The following is a 16,197-nucleotide window of genomic DNA, read 5'->3' on the forward strand; positions in this document are numbered from 1 at the left end:
CAAATGTTAGCAATGTGTTTGTAGAAATTGACTGTCAGATTCTGTAGTTTAAATGGAGCAGCAAAAATTCTAGAAGGGCTAAGGCAATGTCAAAAGAAGAATGAAGTTAGAGAACTTACACTATCACAAAGGCTTGCTTTGATGCAATAGTGAAGCAGTGTGATGTCAATACAGGGATAGGCAAATATAACATTGAAACACTATGGAGAGTTCAGAAGCAGATCTGCACATATGTGAACACCCAGTTTATAACTAAGGCATAGTGCAGTTCTCCAGGAGGAGAGGAGGTAGTCTCGTCAATAAATTGTTCACAAATCTAGAGGGGGGGAAAAAAGGAAACTATCTGCATGACCATGAGGTAGGCGAAGATTTGTCATCAGGGCACAGAAAGCACTAACCATTTATGTTAGATCTTTATGCTAGAACAACTTATGTTATATAGATCTTTAAGAAAAGATCTACAAATTGAACTCCATTAAAATTAAGAACTTCTGTAATAATACTATATTGTATATTTGAAAGTTATATCTTAGAACTGTCTAAGAAAATAGATATAAAAGTTTTCATCTCAGGAAAACAAAATTGTAACGTGTGGTGATGCATGTTAGCTAGATTTATTGTTGTAATGATTTAGCAATATATACAAATGTCAAATCACTATGTTGTATACCTGAAACTAATATAATTTCATGTTTCAATTACATCTCAGTAAAAATACAAAGAACTTCTGTTCCTCGAAAGACAACATGAAGAAAATAGAAGGGCAAGTTGCAGCCAGGGGAAAAAACATGCAGCATGTATATCTCATGAAGAACTCATATGCAGAATATATAACCAAGCTTGTGCACCCCATCTAAATATTTACCGAGTGAAAAATGTTTTTAATAAGTAAAAGTACCAAACAGACACATCACAGAAAAGAACATCCACAGGGCCACAGAGCAATTGAAAAGGCCCTCAACATCACTAACCATTTAAAAGATATAGATAAAAGAATCATGGGTACACCCCCACAAGAATGGCTAAAATGAAGAGCATTGGCAACAGTGAGTGGTGGCACAGACAGGGAGGAACCAGAAGTCTCAGACATGGCTAGTGCACGTGCACATGGGTACAACCACTTTGAAAACCTTCAGGCAGTATGTCCCAATGCTAAAAGTATGTGTGTCCTATGACCCAAGAATGCCAGTCTGAAGTGCAAACCCAATAAATATTAGTGCTTGTGTACAAGAATGTTTAGAGAAATATTCATAATAGCCCTCAATTATAAACCAAATGTTGATCAATTATAAATCAATTGGATCCATTCAATAGGAAACCACATAGCATTGAAAAATCACACAGGAGGTTTTATACATATGTAAATTTTTATTGTTCTATATATTTAAGACTTATGCACCTTGAAGTATATGCTGTACCTCATTAAAAATACTAAATAAAAAGAAAATTAAAAAACATTCAGTGGAATTTTCAAACTATTTTTGATATCAATAATAATATGTATGAAAGCTCATGAACATGGACAATAGACTGGTGATTGCAGGGGGAGGGGAGTATAAGGGGGATAAATGGTAATGGAAAAAATACAATAAAAAATAAATAAAAAATATATATGTATCTACATTTCAAGTGTTTCTTTTATGCCTTCATAGTGTTGCATTCTAAAAATATGAATAAAAGCTAAGTACTTTTTACATATCTAGGTTAGAATTCATTCAGCAATCAATTCCTTATTTTCTTTTTTAAACTAAATAATTTTTGATCCATTTGGACTTAAATTTAATTTTTTCTGTTGCTGCTCTTGGTAGCTACTTAAACACTCATAGGAGTTGATCTTAAACATTAGGAAACAAAGAGAGAGAGGGAGGGAGGATAACTGTAATTGTGACATTAAACACATCATATCAGAAGTCTACGAAGATAATAGGTCTAGAAGAGTCTACTAGGCATCCTCAGCCTGCTTTCCATTCTATGAAAGCTACAGTGTAGTGTTCGAACACGCTTACACTGAATTCGAACCTGTCGGGATTTTGAAAACATTTTTCAGCTGAGAATACAATTTCTAAATACAAACTCTCCTCACTATGTAACAATTACATGTGACTTTAGAGATAATAAAACTTGTTATCTTGAAAGATATTTGACAGCATCTAAAGTAAAATAAGGTAAAAAGAAAAAAAAGTGCTACAGTTTTCTAATGAAATGCCCAAGAAATTAGGCCTCTACTACACACTAAAAAACCACATAGGTGTGTAGGAGGATCCTTTTGGCATCCTTTGCAGTTCCCTGATTGTGACTGTACATTAATAACAAATCTTTTTATCCTATTATTGCCAAATATCTGTAAAACCTATAAACAGATTACTTAATTTTTCTACTGATCTCCTAAATTAGTTCTACTAACTTCTGACCTAATGATATTATTCCCCTCCCCTATGGACTTTCCAGACTTTCTTCACACATTATTTATTTTTTCCTTTCTTCTTTTTTTATTTAAGGCAGAAATTTAGTTGAGCGAAAACTGGCACGATCCAGTGAATAGGTCCTTCATCAAGACAAAGCTTTGCTCCCAAAGGGCTTGAGGCCGTCCAGGGATTCCGTGCTTGACAGAAGCAATGACAGCAGAACTAAACAAACAAGGAGGTATTCAGGGAAGCTGAAACAGGATCTTCAAAGGAGATCAGTGGGTGATGTTTAATTTCTGTGTGGTATTATAGAGCTTACTGCAGAACATAACAAAACCTTAGAAAGGCAATGGTAGGGTCGTGAACTTTATAATGCAAAATGATTCTCGAGAACAAAAAAACAGAAGTCAAGAGTTTCATAGTTAGCTATCACTACTAAATGGGAAATACCAGCAAAGAAATAATGCCAGGGTAAAACCTTCTTCCTCAACAGGTAGGTCCTTTTAACCATGAACCCAGGAATAGTCAGCTGTCGAGCACTTTATCATGAATCATAATAATAAAATACTGTCCATGAGTTCTTTATAAGATTCACTTTTCAAAGGTTTGTTCACCTTATTCACATTGTTCCAGTTTAAAATCTTTCGGTGGAGCCACATTACTTGTGAAGTAAGTCCAAACCCTTAGAAAGACATAGGAGTCTGTTGTGATTTCACTGCTGCCAGATTTCCCATCTTACCTTCCACCACTCCACCACCCTACCTGAGACCCTCTGTGCTTTCAGGGTTTCAAGTCCAGGCATGGTCTTCCTGCACCAAGGCATCTGGATGCTATTCCTTCCGCCTAGCATGCCCTTCCATCTTCATCTCCTCTTAAGTTGCTCAGCAGATCCCCAGTAGCATCACACATTAAATGACACCTCTTTGACTCAGACAAAATAAGCACCCCCACCCTATAACCTCAAAATATCTTCTGTCTCTGCTATAATATATGTTAGCTTCAACTCTTCTCCACCTCTCCAACTAGATATAAATTCCTTAAAAGCAGAACACTTTTAAGTTTATCTTACATCTTCAGCACCCATTATAATTGCTAGTACAAAATTAGAATAAATAAAATATATATTGTTGAATAAATGTATAACATGTAAAATAAATATATTTGTAAGGTAGAAGAATTTCATGACTTTGGAAACATCAATACCAATAAGATTCTAGAGAGTGAAACTGCAAGAAATGACAGAGAGAGTGGGTAATGTGGAAATAAAGACTGTGAGTAGAAACATCTAGATTACAAAAGTCTTTTATATATACCCAGAATGAATAAAACATATATTCACACATAAACTTATACACAAATGGTCATAGCAGCATTATTCATACTATTCAAAAAGTAGGACTAACTGTAATGTTTATTAACTAATGAATAGATAAATTAAATGTTTATCCATAAATCAGAATATCATTTAACAATAAAAAGGAATGAAATGTTGATAATATGCTACAATACAAATGAGCCTTTAAAACATTTTGCTAAGTACAAGAAGCCAATCACAAAGTAAACACACATTACATGATCCCATTTATATAAAATATCCAACATATTTAAATCTATAGGGAGAGAAAGTATTGATTGATTAGTGGTTGCATACAGCCCAAAGGATAGTTGGGGCAAATGGGGAATGACCACTAATGGACAGGGGGTTCTTTTTAGGGTGATAGAAATGTTCCAAAATCATGATGCTGTTCCTATAAATTCTATAATACACCCAAAACTACTTTAAAAATTGTGCACTTTAAATGGGTGAGTTGTATAGTATGTTAATTATATATCAATAAAGCTGGGGGGTTTTTTTTCAACTTTAAAATGCTTTAATTGAGATACAGAAGAGAATGACTCAGGATATAGGTTGAATATTGACTATAATATAGCTCCTTGTCTATCAATAGACAACTTTTAGTTGACTTATATGTATTAAAATTAAAATTTTATGTTTTCCCAAAATACCCACCTGCAAATTTCTGACTTGAAAAGTCCCAGGCTCCATATCCTGCTCCCCTTGGTCTTGTCTCCTTCCAGCTGCAGCCGTCACTCATAGCTCATTTGTCCTGACCACGCTGAGATCTCCTGTTACCTTCAACACTGTGCTACTTCCCCATCAGCCCTACACAAGACCTTCTCTTCTTTCCCTATTCTGCTTAGACTTCACATGAACCATCTGGGCTCTCCCTTAAAATATTCTCAGCTTATTTTCACTGTGATATTTGCAATGATTACAACTATCTTCATGCTCAGAGAATGTGACCTTGGTCAATGGAGGAAACTGGAACTTATTAGAATCATTACAGATGCCTGGTCTCTAATCACAGTTGAAACTTCAGCTCTGACCCCCATTCTATGGTTGTTTTTTGTTTTTTTTTTTAATTCACTGGGGTGACATTGCTTAATAAAGTTATATAGGTTCCAGGCATTCAATTCTATAATACATCACCTGTATACTGTATCATGTGATCACCATCCCAAGTCAAGTCCCCTTCCACCATTATTTATTCCCCATTTACCTTATTTTACTTCCTCCCACCCCTCTTTCCCTCTGGCAATACTACCTAAAGCAATCTATAGATTCAACTCAATTCCTATCAAGATATCAATGGTGTATTTTACAGAACTGGAACAAATATTCCAAAAATTTGTATGGAACCATGAAAGACCCCAAATAGCCACAGAAATCTTGAGAAAGAAGAGCAAAGTTGGAGGAATCACACTGCCTGATATCAAACTATACTAGAAAAACATAGTAATCAAAGCAACATGGCACTGGCATAAAAACAGAAATGTAGATCAATGGAACAGAATAGCACAGAAATAAAATGATGCCTTTATGGTCAATTAATATATGACAAAGGAGACAAGAACATACAATGGAGTAGAAATAGTCTATTCAATAAATAGTGTTGGGAATATTGGACAGATATGAGCAAAAACAATGAAATTAGACCACCTTCTTACACCATACACAGGAATATACTCAAAAGGGATTAAAGACTTAAATGTAAGACTCAAAACCATAAAAAAAAATTCCTAGAAGAAAACATACACAGTAAAATCTCAGACATTTCTCATAGCAATATTGTATTCTGATATATCACCTAGGGCAAGTAAAACAAAAGTAAAAATAAACAAATGGGACCACATCAAACTAAGATGTTTTTGCACAGTCAAGGAAACTATCAATAAAATGGAAAAACCCACTGCATGGGAGGACATATTTGCCAATGATACATCTGATAAAGGTTTAATACACAAAATTTATAAAGAACTTATGCAACTCAACACCAAAAAACATACAATCCAATTAAAAGATGGGCAAAGGATCTGAATAGACACTTCTCAAAGAAGACCTCCAGATGGCCAATAGACATATGAAAACATGCTCAACATCACTAATAATCACAGAAATGCGAATTAAAAAGCCACAATGAAATATCTATCACCTTGCACCTGTCAGGATGGCCATCATCAATAAATTAATAAATAACAAGTGTTGGGGAGGATATAGAGAAAAAAAACCTTTCTGCATTCTGTGGCTGGGAATGCAGATTGGAGCAGCGACTGTGCAAAACAGCATGAAGTTATCTCAAAAAAATTAAAAATGGAACTGCCTTATGACCCAGTTGGAAATACATCCAAAGGAACCCAAAACACTAATTCAAAAGAATATATGCACCCCTATATTCATTGCAGCATTATTTTCAATCATCAAGATTTGGAAGCAGCCCAGTGTCCATCAGTAGATAAGTGGATAAAACAGCTGTAGTACTTTTACACAAAGGAATACTACTCAGCTATACAAAAAAGAAGGAAATCTTAATTTTGTGATAGGATGGATACACCTGGAGAGTACTATACTAAGTGAAATAAGCCAGTTGGAGAAAGACAAATACCATAAGATCTCACTTATATGTGGACTCTTAATGAACAAAATAAACTGACAAACAAAATAGACTCATAGACACAGAACAGACTGAAAACTGTCAGAGGGGAGGAAGTTTGGGGGGTTATGTGAAAAAGGTGAAGGAATTAAGCAAAAAGAAAAAGCTGGGTTTTTTAAGTCTCTCTGTTGGAGGGAAAGTCAAAGTGAAGAGAGACAGAAGTCTTAACCAATTAGGTTGAATATTTCCGTTTTGAAATCTCACAAAAACTTATGAAAGTGTGAATGACTGAATAGGGCCTCTCCCAAAGCCTAGAAAAGAGCCCGTGGAATTTAGGGGCCCTGAAGCTTAATCTTATTAATTTCATTGTAAATTTGCCTGTTTCTCTTCCTTGCATTCATGTAATTTTTTCAAGAAATGTTTTTAAGACTTTGTTATGTACCAAGCGTCATATACTACCAGCTAGCATCAAGATGAATTAATAGTTCAGGTGAGTTCCGATTTCTGGAAAACCTACTTTAAAATTTCATTTGTTTGCATCTTCAACACTTTTTACATGCATCTTTCACATGTATTTATGCTTCGTGATGAAATTAAAAGTATCAGCCCTGACTTCAGGCAATGAAGTACATGTATTAACTCTGTAAGTACAAAGTAGTTTTTTATAAAATGTGTTAGAATATTAAGGGAGTGATCGTTGTGGAATGAATTCATAAAGAAAAACTCTTAGATTCTCTTAAAAGTAATGGTCATCAAGGAATGAAGAAAAGGATTGGAGTTGATAGACAAATAAATACATGAGTAAATAAATACTACAAAGATAATCTTGTCTGGGCCCCTTGCTATATATATTTTAGGAAACTGAGGTCCTCAGAAATCAAGTTACTTTCTCAAGCATCCATAACTGCTAGAGAATGAACAAGTTTCAACTGCAGCAAAGAGAAACCATTCATTTATCATACATTTTTAAGTGTCTGCAATGTGGTCTGTTAAAACTGAACGCTAACAACACCAGTGACATTGACTGTAGAGAACACCAGCATACAGAAGGCAGCTACAAGATCCAACAGCATTACTCATGGCAGTTAATACTGTTGTGCTTAATGAAGAATTTGGTAACAATTATAATAAGCGAAACAATACTTTTCATGAAAATAGTTAATATTAGTATATGGGTTCTGCCATATTTTTTATTTTTTGAGAGACTCCTCTGAGTTGGGGAGACAGAAATGCTTAAGTAAGTATATAAGAAAATCAGTAAAATCTGAGCCCTTCACACATTTTTATTTATTAAAGATTACACACTACATTAAGAAGAAGTTGTGCTTAATATCCTCACATCCTGTCAAATTTCAAGTCAAACAACTTTATTCTCCCTGCCTAAATCCTCTGCGGTTTAATTGAAGGAAGTCTTTACTCAGCTTCCTGAAAAGCTAATAAAATGTGTCCAGAGTTGTTCAAACTATGCAGTATAGTGTAATTCTTAGATTTTTAATAGTCCATGAACTCTTTATATCCCCCAAGAAAAATACTCATTATTTTAGTGTGTTAGCATTTTCCCCAGCAATAACATTTTGGATCTTTATTATGTTAGTAATATGCTTATAGGGCATCGTGATTAGGAAATATATTTTAACATGATTATTTTTATATAGCAAGGCTCTTTCCTAAAATGATAGAAAGCAGCTTTCAATTTCCCTTGTATTTTATTTGGTTCACCCTGGAATGCTTTTTAGGCTCACCAGAGAAATTCAAGAAAACACCAACTCCTGCTTGCTTCTTTACTTCATCTCTGAGTTGTCAGTTTTTCTGAATTCTCTATTATATTAAGGCAAGACATAACTTGGCTTGGTTGCCGGAAAATCCTGGCATTTTAGGAGGGTGGAAACTTGGCCCTAATCCAATTAACTTTCACGATAACACCCTTTCAGCTTCATTTTGGTGGTTTAATCTGATAACCAGAAAGAAAGGAACTACTTGAAAACATGTCAGCTTACTATCTAGTTCAGTTCACATGTCTAAAGTATAAAATTCTATCACCCATTGCTAGGATAAATGTCACATCTTGCAAAGACTAATCTTGTTCAACGGATGCACTTTTAAAATGTAAATCTACTTGAAAACCAATCTGATAACAAAGACATGCCTGCAGAAGGATGATTCAGTTGTATCAATGTACTTGTCACTCAGACTTCAACCCCCCAAAAAATAATGTGACGGGGCTGGGTGGGTGCTAAAACATGCAAAGTCTTGATAATAGGAAAACATTAGCCACAAGATGAAAAGAAGAAACATTTTTTTAAACTTCCAAGCAAAAATTGTTTAATACGTTTTTTTAGACTTTAAATAGACAAACTGTCAATTTGCCTGAAAAATTAGTAAAACTTAAGAAAGGTTTTTATCTACTTTGGCTTCCATTAGTTTACAGTTGAGGTTATACATATTGTTGACTCATTCTCAAAAGGTCATGTTTGAAATTGGGAGTATAACTATTCCTTGCTTCAAACATAGTAGTCAATTCTGTACACTAGTGGGAAGGAAGAGCTGTCTCTTAACTCCGCTTGTGGAAAATGTGTTCTCTCTCACCAGCATTTCTCAGTTTCTTCTATTTTCTTGCCCAGAATCTTAAGTTATTTGTGAATCTATTTTAATATAACTTTACCTGTAGAAACCAGTGGCCAAGTCTAAAAGCCTAAATTGATAGTGAATGTTATCTTCTATACATATTTTTAATACTTTAATAAGGCACTTTAAGTTAACTATGCACAATTTTACTCAAGAAGCGGCTCCTCTGCAAGCTAATTAGTTCTAAGATAAGAACATATTTAAAAGTTTGCAAAGTCCAGCCCAACAAAGCCACATTTTCCTAATTAATTCAACCAGCCCCTCAGTGCCTCAGAAATCAGATCCACACATGCATAGGTGAACACGATTATTATTATTCGATATATTGGTTAGGTACTCTACTATTTTCAGGGGCTTAATTTTTTTTAATTATAGTAAATTAGGCTGTTATCCTTATTTTGTGAATGTATAATGAATTGCTCCACACCTGATTTTTTTCTTTTTTTTTTAAAGATTTTATGTATTTATTTTTAGAGAGGGAAGGGAGGGAGATAGAGAGAGAGAGAGAGAAACATCAATGTGCAGTTGCTGGGGGTTATGGCCTGCAACCCAGGCATGTACCCTGGCTGGGAATCAAACCTGCGACACTTTGGTTTGCAGCCCAAGCTCAATCCACTGAGCTACGCCAGCCAGGGCTCTTGCCTCTTACATTTTTAAAAATTTTGTGAGAAAAATTCACATACAGACTAATAAATAACTTTCCATTCCTATGTCTATTTAAAATGCAAACATTAAAAAATATTAAATAAAGTAGTGCAATGTTTTCAAATTCTATTACAGAGAAGTGAACAGATAATATTGACATTTTATATTTAAAAGTTTTAAGTAAAGCTAAAAGACCACAACGTCTGATTTTGTCTTTGAAGCCCTAAACCTCTAGTGCCTCAGAGGATCCTAAAATAATAGTATTGTCTCCATTTTTTATATTATTGACTGAATATGGCTCAATGTATTATTTCTTTTTAAAGGGTGGGGACTTTGGATTTTCAGCTGGACTTCCTAAAACACAAATGCCAAAATCTATAGATATGAGGACCTAGTAGCTGGAATCTTGGTCACACAAAAACCACGCACACAAAAAAAAAAATGTCAGTGAGGTTCAATATTTTGAGTAAAGGGAAAACACACTCACTCATGTATTTTTCATTCATTTACTGAACATCTGCTACATGGTCAGCCTTTCCTTAGCAGCTGGAGATACAAACTGAAAAATGAAAAATAATGTAAAACTGTAAGGAAACAGTGATCTAGAGAAAACATTATCAATGAATATGAATTATTGTCTACCTAGATCATTCTTTTCCACTCCCCTTTCTCCTGCCTCCCTCCTAGTTCCCTCATACTGACTGCCTCACCTTCTCTTTCACTTCCCCGCTTGAGTTCTTATCCCCTTTTTAACTGCTGTTCCTCCTTCAGGTGTCAGCTTGTCTCTCACCTTCAGAAAGCCCTTCTCCAACTCCTGAACTTGGTGGGTACACCAGTTATGCACTCACAGTTTTTCCTTATAATGAAACCCAACAATTTTCTTACATTTATCTTTTGAAATTCAAAGCAGAGAGCATCTTCATTTTTTTGCCATGATATTCCTAACACCTTGCACATTTACAATGCCTGTGCAAAGTACTCAATAAATACTTTTTAAATTAACACACGAATAGGTGCAGTTCGACATTTATAAAGAATAAAACATATTTATTTAATGAATAGATTGATTAAAATACAAAATAACTGTTAAAGCACAAACTCTTGGATGAGATTCAGAAACCTTTGTTAGTTCCCATTGAGAATACACATACCTGGTATGAAATTTTGATTCAGTTAAAATGTGTGATAATTCAGTTAGGCATTCTTAATTATGGGGCATTAAAGTCACAAATACTGAAGCTAATTTAATATCATTCTTTGATATACAATATGCTTTGTAAATAAAGCATATTGTAAATATGCTTTGGGGAGGCTGTTCTCCCACTGAGTCTCACACATAAGGAACCCCAGGAGCTAGCAGCTTCTATGCACCGAGCACGTGTTTTACTATAAAACATGGTGTGCTAAACCATCTGAAAAGGAACATGGAAGCTGTTCTGCCAAATTCTAAACATAAGTTTCCCTTAAAAACTTTTAAACTTAAATTAGATGAAGTACGCCTTTATGGATGCTTTTCATAGTTAGTGTCTTCAGAATTTTTTTCCTCAATATCCTTTTTATAGGCACTTGGATTATTCATAATGAATTTTTATTAATTTAAACAGAAGTCTGATCATGCTTTGGGTTATGCACAAAAAGACATCAAATGCAACAGAACATTCAAAAACATTCTGAAGCATCGCTATTCCATATGCCAGAGGGCATATTGCAATATTATGGTGCATTGTTAGAAGCATGGTTTCCCTGTAAGATTTCTTATGCTAATAATGATATTTAAACAAACAATCTGTTCAAGACTTCTGCCTACTCAGTTATTACACTCTAGTCTAATGTAAGCATAATGCATTTATTTCTGTGAACAGCAAGTATTTTTCTGTAGAAAGAAGGTGTTTATAAGCATTGCCACATGGTCCTTGCTGTCTGAACACAGTAAGACAATCATTTTTTTTTAAATTAGCAAACAAAAGCAATGCATAGACTATAGAGAAGGAGCATTGAGTTTTGTTATTTTAAAATGTTTTAGGGATTTTTTACATTACTTTTAACTTAAGACACAGAAGTATATGACATGGTACAACAGTAATTCCTGTTTTACATAATGAAAACTCTCTGCCTGAGAGTCGCAAGTGTGCCTCCCACACACACAAACACATGCTCAGCCCCTCGGCAGAGGGCAGAAATTTACCAGTTAAGGCATTTTTAAAAATCTGCAACCAATTGCTCTCTGACCACCAAGTTAAATGAGCAGGAACTTTAGTGGCCACACACAACAAAATATACAGGTTTCATAGAATGGGTTTGAGAAGTCACTTAAATACACAAACAGTAGTAATAACAACAACAACAACAACAACAACAACAACAACTGCAAATCTTGGGTTTCAAGATTTCCACCGTTGCCCCATTATATTATTTGAAATGTTCTATTTTCAATATAAAAAGTTATAAGACACAAAAATAGGAATGTTTGGCTCATATACAGGATACAAGTAGTCAATAAAAACTATTCCTGAAGAGGCACAGACATTGGATTGCCTAGACAGACTTGAAATATTATAAATATGTTCAAAGAACTAAAAAAAATCATGTTGAAAAATTAAGAAGTATGACAATGATGTCTCATGAGATACAGATACGAATAAAGAATTGGAAATTATGTTCTGTCTGGTGTAGCTCAGTTGACTGAGCACCGGCTGCAAACCAAAGTGTTGCAGGTTCGATTCCCAGTCAGGGCACATGCCTGGGTTGCAGGCCATGACCCCCAGCAACCGCATATTGATGTTTCTCTCTTTCTCCCCCCCTTCCCTCTCTGAAAATAAATAAATAAAATCTTTTTTTAAAAAAAGAATTGGAAATTATGAGCCAAGTAGAAATTCTGGGGTGGAAAAGCACAGTAACTGAAATGAAAATTTCACTAGAAGGACTCAATATCAGATCTGATCTAACAGAAGAGAGAATCAGTGGAACTGGAAAATAAATCAACTGAGATTACCCAGCCTAAAGAGCAGAGAGGAAAAAAATAGTGAAGAAAAATAAACAGAGCCTCAGAGACCTGTGGGGCATCAGCTGTACCAAGATAATAAAATAGAACTTGCAGGAGGAATGGAGACAGAAAAGTAGCAGAAGGAATATTTGAGAAAATAATTGTTATAAACTTTCCAAATCTCATTTGCACACTCAAAAATCTCAATAAATCTCAAGTAGGATAAACCCAAAAATATCAGGACCTCAGTGAATCATTACCAAACTGTCAAAAGCCAAAGATTACAAAAGAATCTTGAAAGCGTAGGAGAGAAGTGACATGTACAAGGGATCCTCAGTAAAAAATATGACTTCTAGTCAGAATTTATGAATTCCAGATGCAATATGTAATGAATATGTAATGACATATTCAGGGTGAGGAAAGAAAAGAGAGTCAACCAAGAATTCTATGCCCAGCAAAACTATTCTTCAAAAATGAAAAAGAAATTAAGAAATTATAAAATAAACAAAATACAAAAAATGCTAAAGGTAGACCTTTGAGCTGAAAGGAAAGAAACTAGGCAGTAATTCTAATGCATAAGAAGCAATAAAAGCACCAGTAAAGGTGAATATAAAAGAGCATAGGCGCACTTTTTTTTGCTCTTTCCTTCTCTTTGATTTAAGACACATCTGTATAAACAACAATCGCATGACTTGTTGATGGACTTATAATCTATAAAGATGTCATTTCTAACACAATGACGGTACAATGAAGGTGGAGAGAACAGAGCTACATTGAAGGAAAATGTCTGTATACTATTGGAATTAAGTCATTTTTAATCCAAAAATATAGTTTTCAATGTACCTGCTAATGATAACCTCCAAGGAAAGCACTAAGAAAGTAACAAAGACACACACACATACGGTACTGCAAACGTAGGTTTACAGTTTGTATGGAAAATAATATGATAATTAATAAATAATAATACAAGGATAAACTCTGAAAGCCCTGGCCAGGTAGCTCAGTTGATTAAAGCATCACCCTGATATGCTAAGTTTACAGGTTTGATCCCTGGTCAGAGCACATACATACAAGAAACAACCAATGAATGCACAAATAAGTGGAAAAACAAATTGCTCATGCGCGCACTCTCTCTCTCTCTCTTTCTCCTCCTCCCTCTCTCTAAAAATCAATGAATTAAAAAAAATTAAAGAATAAACTTTGTGTTTTGTGTACTCTCAACTGTAAACCTACTTTTACCCCACCCTGTATATACACACAGCAAGGGAATTAAACTGTTACATGAGAATATAGCAGTTTAACATAAAAACAGGTAATTTATGATTAAATTTCATTCAACTTTTGAACTTCATGTGGTGAAATTAAACCACTACTCCTATTAGGTAAGATGATCATAATCGCTCAGTTGTTCTCAACTTCATTCAAAAACAATTTTGTTGGATTGTATTGTGACAGCTGTCATATCAGAGTACATTTTAAAAAATCTTATCAAAATTGGTAAATTTTTGTGTAGCCATTTTAATAATGAGGATGGAAGAAAATAAGCATTTTCAGCATATTATGCTCTATTATTTCAAGGAAAATTAAAAAGCAACTGAAACGCAAAAAATGATTTGTGCAGCGTATGGAGAAGATGCTGTGACTGATGAAACATGTCAAAAATGGTTTGTGATATTGTGCTGGAGATTCCTCATTGAAAGATGCTCCACAATCAGACCAGTTGAATTTGACAGTGATCAAAAAGAGACATTGAGAACAATCAACAATGCACCATGTGAAAGAGAGCCAACATACTCAAAATATCCAAATCAATGAAGTTACTGGTGAAAATAAGATATGTGTCTCTTATTTCATGGGAAAAACTAAACATAATTTTTGGCCAATCCAATAGTTTTGAGAGTGACAGAGAACATTATTAATAATTACGTCAACACAGATGGTATACATTGGAACTCTTTCTGCCTAAACAGAATGTAAGATTACCTTTCTTTTAAGAGAAATATTTAGGTATTTTGAATAATGAATTTAGTTTATATTGTATCAAACATTGTTTGGGGTATTCATATTTGACTACTAACTCCTAGAGAAAATTAGACCTTACGTTTTAACATTCTGATACAATCTGATTATGAGAAATTGCTTTTAGTTACTCAAATATGACCACTACCACCAAGTAAATATTTTGTTTGAGATTTAATTGGCTCTATAGGACAATTTGAGGAGAACTGTTTTGTAATTTTTATTAGATAAGTCTTCCACATATATTGTTAAACTTACCCCTAAGTGTTTCATGATATTGTAATCTGTATGTTTTCAATTTCTTTATTGCTAAATATAAAGATATAGAATTGATTTTTCTTATATCGACCTTGTATTCTGCAACCTTGGTAAATTTCCTTATTAGTTCTAGTAGTTTTTATAGATTTCATTTACCCTGTCAGACAAGGTTAAAATTTGAAAGTACTATGGTACTACTGGTGAAGATGCAGAGAAATTAATTGTTTTTGGAAATGTGAATTATTGACACCTTTTGGAAAGTATTTTGATAGCATCTATTAAAAATTGGAATATACAAATTTTTAGGTCAGCCATCTCACTAATGGGAATCTACTTCATAACCAGTATAAAGCTAGATCTACAAAGATGTTCATTGTAGCTCTCATTTGGCATAAAATAAAATGGATGTAACCTATAGGTGGGTGGTGAACTAGTGGTACATCCACTCTCTGTTTAAGCTAGATGAACAGGTTTCTCAGACTAATGGGAAAAACCTATTTCAGCAAAAGAATATATAGTACATAAATAATATTTCATTTCCAGATCTCATAATTATTTGCTGAAAACTAAAAAAGTTTAAAGATCTATTACTGCCCAGTGGAAACTTCTTTCCTGTTTCTGAAGCTTTGGTTTTGTTTGTTCTACGGCTGTGAGAAGAGGTACCCAGTGTGCAAGGTAAAGGTTTGTTCCCTTTGAATTTTCATAATGAGCATATGACTACGGTTACCCAAGTTTTTATTCAATTGCCAGAAAACTTTTATAACTTATTCAATAGAATTTATTCAAATACAGCAATGTATCTATTTAACATATTACAAACTTTTTAAAAAAATAACTCTGGTGGCTATCTCTCTTCTAATATTACTTCCTTAAAAGGAAAAACAAAGGAAACTTTATTCCCACAGGTGACAAGATGACCGTGATTGACCAACACCTCCTTTAGCACATTCTTTCACGCGTACGTTTAGTGCTGATGCCATCTGAAATTATTCATGATATCACCGGGTGTTGTATCAAATGCCTATTTTTATCGCTCTATTGACATTATTGCACTTTGAAGCAGCACACAATTACCTCTCTAAGAAAAGTAAAAGTAAAGAAGTGCTATGGTCAGATCGCCTGCAGGGCCCTCAGCAGCATATTACGGTTATCTTCCTGAGGCCTGACACACGAGAAGACTGATTTATAGCACATTCTTGGAACAACTACTATCTGGAAGACCTAGCAGAGAGGAAAAAAACACAAACGTGTGTTTTTCACTTAACACGTGTTAAGTCACTTTTGCACAGTTACTAACTGCAGAGAGTATGGTTTGAGCTCTTACGGGTAA

Source organism: Phyllostomus hastatus, unplaced genomic scaffold (genome assembly GCF_019186645.2).
Source record: "Phyllostomus hastatus isolate PE091 unplaced genomic scaffold, TTU_PhHast_1.1 phas_contig_40, whole genome shotgun sequence".
Lineage (NCBI taxonomy): Eukaryota > Metazoa > Chordata > Mammalia > Chiroptera > Phyllostomidae > Phyllostomus > Phyllostomus hastatus.